The sequence below is a fragment of the Petaurus breviceps genome, unplaced genomic scaffold, assembly GCF_028583685.1.
Source record: "Petaurus breviceps papuanus isolate PSGF00001 unplaced genomic scaffold, PetGlider_PUasm1.0 90504, whole genome shotgun sequence".
Taxonomy (NCBI): Eukaryota; Metazoa; Chordata; class Mammalia; order Diprotodontia; family Petauridae; genus Petaurus; species Petaurus breviceps.
Window position 1 is genome coordinate 730,850 of NW_027187266.1, and position 3,756 is coordinate 734,605.

A 3,756-nucleotide genomic window follows, 5' to 3' on the forward strand; every position below is an offset into this window, starting at 1 on the left:
ATATGTTCTTCTTCTAAAGTCTGTTTTATTTCTGTCCTCTGCTTCTTTCATCTGCTCTCCCTTTTATCATCCCCTCCCTTTTCTTATCCCCTTTTCCTCCTACTTTCCTGTCAGGTAAGACAGGTATTTCTTTGTATTCTTATTTTTGTTTATAATGACTACACTGTGGTCTCCAATTAATTGCACACATAAAGTCATCCCTATTTTTCCCATTGCCATGATGTCTTGCCCAACATTTTATCTTGCATCTCATTTTTAATGAATGTTTCCAATTTCTTGTAAAAACAATTTTTGGAAGGGAGGAGGAAAGGCAGGGCAATTGGGGTTAAGTGACTTGCCCAAGGTCACACAGCTAGTAAGTGTTAAGGGTCTGAGGCCAAATTTGAACTCAGGTCCTCCTGACTCTAGAGTGGGTGCTCTATTCATTGTGCCATTTAGCTGGCCCTAAAAACAATTTTTAACATTCATTTTTTAAAAATTTGAGTTCTACATTCTCTTTCCTTCCTCTCTCCCTCCCCATCTCATTGAGAAGGCAAGTAATTTGATATAGGTTATACATGTACGGTCACGAAAAACATATTTCCATATAAGTTGTGAACGAAAACACAGATCAGAAAAGAAAGAAAAAGAAAGTATGGGAGGAGGAGCAGGGGCCAGGCTGGAGGGTGGGCGGCGGCAGCGGCGGCGTGGCAGAGCGGAGCTGGGGGCCAGAGACAGGGCTGGGACCAGGACCGGGACCGGAACCGGAACCGGAACCGGGGCCGAGCCGGGCCAGGGCCCCTATCCGGGTCACCGTAAAGACCTCCAAGGACAAGGAGGAAATCGTGATCTGCGATCGTGCACCGGTTAAGGAGTTCAAACAGAAGATCTCCCGGAGGTTTAAGGCCCAGCAAGACCAGTTTGTCCTGATCTTCTCTGGCAAGATTCTCAAAGATGGAGACAAGTTAAATCAGCATGGGATCAAGGATGGGCTCACTGTCCATTTGGTGATCAAGACCCCACAGAAGGCTCAAGATCCTGCTGCTGCTGCCTCCACCGCTACTGCTGCTGCCATGGCTGCTACTGCTGCTTCCTCTGCCCCAGATGCTGCTTCTGCTCCCGCCCCCACTACAGCTTTACCTGCTGCCCCTGCTCAGCCATCCACCTCAAGCAGCTCTGTCCCTGATGCTGCTAGTGGAAACCAGCGGAACAGTGGAGGTGGTCCAAGCCCAGGAGCTGGGGATGGGCCTTCTAGTGGGCCTGCATCCATACTCTCTGGCTTTGGGGGCATCCTAAGACTGGGCAACCTAGGCCTTGGCTCAGCCAATTTCATGGAGCTACAACAGCAGATGCAGAGGCAGCTGATGTCCAACCCTGAGATGCTGTCTCAGATCATGGAGAACCCCCTTGTCCAAGACATGATGTCCAGCCTTGACCTGATGCACCATATGATCATGGCCCACCCACAGATGCAGAATCTCATGGAGAGGAATCTGGAGATAAGCCATATGCTCAATAACCCAGAGTTAATGAGGCAGTCCATGGAACTGACTCGAAACCCTGCCATGATGCAAGAGATGATTCGCAACCAGGACTGGGCCCAGAGCAACCTAGAGAGCATCCCTGGGGGATTTACAGCAACTGTACACAGACATCCAGGAGCCCATGTTCAGTGCTGCTTGGGGACAGTTTGGCAACAATCCCTTCTCCTCAATGGTGGGGAATTCTGGCAGCTTCTCCTCCCAACCTCTCCGGACTGAGAACCGGGAGCCCCTCCCTAACCCCTGGAGCTCCTCAGCCCCCACCTCCCAGGTCACAGGGCCCACTGGGGAGGACACCAGAGGCTCCAGGACCAGCCAGGTGCACCCAACAGTCTCCAACCCCTTTGGGATCAATGCAGCTAGCCTGGGGTCAGGGATGTTTAATAGCCCTGAGATGCAAGGCCTTCTCCAACAAATTTCAGAGAATCCTCAGCTAATGCAAAACATGATCTCTGCCCCATACATGCAAAGTATGATGCAGACACTTGCCCAGAACCCGGACTTTGCTGCTCAGATTATGGTGAATGTCCCATTGTTTGCTGGAAACCCCCAGCTGCAGGAGCAGCTCAGGCTCCAGCTCCCTGTCTTTGTACAGCAGATGCAGAACCCCAACTCACTGTCCATTCTCACCAATCCTCAGGCCATGCAGGCCCTGCTACAGATTCAACAGGGGCTGTAGACACTGCAGACGGAGGCCCCAGGGCTGGTGCCCAGCTTTGGCAACTTTGGGGCACCCTGGATCCCACCTCCCCCTGCAGGAGGCAGCAGCGGCCCAGAGCCCCCCATCACTTCCCCATCCACGCCAGCTAGTGCCTCTCCCGGAGGGGGCACAACCAGCCCCCAGCAGCAGCTGATGCAACAAATGATTCAGCTTTTGGCTGGAGGAAGAAATTCCCAGTCCCCAAGAACATATACTTGCAGGATGAATCCTACCATCAGGGTATCTTCCCTCCAGGTTCAGACACCAGAGATTCGATTGCAGCAATAGCTGGAGCAACTCAAGGCCATGGGCTTCATCAACCGAGAGGCTAACCTGCAGGCCCTGATTGCTACAAGTGGGGATATTAATGCAGCCATTGAGAAACTGCTGGGCTCTCAGCCCTCCTAATCCCTGAGTCCATCCCCTCCACCCCACCCCCACATCCACATATGCACACCTAAACACTGACCTTCCTTACATCATTTGGTTCCTTTGACAACTCCCCAACCTTTCCAAATCCATAACCTCATCTCCTATGACTCTTCACCCCCTGTCTCTTGGTCTTCAAGCCTCTTCGGACAGTAAGGGGAGAAGCATTTGGGGCATGGCAACCTAACCCCATAGCTCTGTCTTGAGTCTCTTGGTTCTAATTGTACATCTTTCCTCCATTCTGCCCCTGCCTGAGTTTTGGCAAGAGATATTTAAGCAATTTTGACTGTTTGGGGGGGTTTCCCAATTACAATCTGACTGCCCCCCATATTCTGCATAATTTATCATTAATGGAACTGAGCCATAGGATGTCCTGATTGATTGGCTTAGTCTTTTAGGGGATATTGGGCTGCCCCTCCTAGTTGATTATAGAATCTTTTTGTGTCTAATTCTGGCCATATCCCAGCTTTCTTATTAAAGCCTTCCCACAACACTTCCCACCAGTCCTATCTCCAACCTTAACCCCCCCTCCCCAATGAAGGGTTGTGAGTTTTGCTTCCAAATGAGAGAGGGCAGGTAGAGCAGGCAGCTAATCTAAGACACCCCCCTTTCTGTTCCCCCAGTGTATATTCCTATTCTGAACACCAGTTATGTGCACTGCTGTTTTGTGGGTTCTTCTGTGAAAGAGGAAAGGAGAAATTGTTTCCCTGTTGGGGAGGGAGATGGATCACTCTTTCAGGATATAGAAACAAGGTGGGAAGATCCTGCCAGCTAGGGATCTTGACATCGGTGCTGCAGATATGGAGTGGGGTGCAATGAAGCTTCCTGGAGGATAGAGTGGATGTCCCAATTGTTAGAGTAGGTCAGAGAGTAGGTAGAGAGTCAGAAACTAGAAAAAGCCAGCAACCCTAAGGGAAAATTGTGGTTTGCTAGACTGGGGGTGGAGAACGAATCTAGGAGAAGGGATTTATAAATCCTAATTAGGGATTGGAATTAGAAGGGAGAGGGGGTAATTCTCAATACCCACAATGGTCCCTGTTGATTACATAACCCCCAAGCACAGAATGTTGTTAAACCCTTCCCTTTCACCTTCCCCCCAACACAGAT

General features: G+C 50.3%; 1 pseudogene; it reads left to right on the top strand.

The window, feature by feature from the left end:
* Nucleotides 1-854: 854 nt before the first annotated feature.
* Nucleotides 855-2,700, top strand: LOC138141869 (ubiquilin-4 pseudogene; annotated as a pseudogene).
* The last annotated feature ends 1,056 nt before the right edge of the window (nt 2,701-3,756 follow it).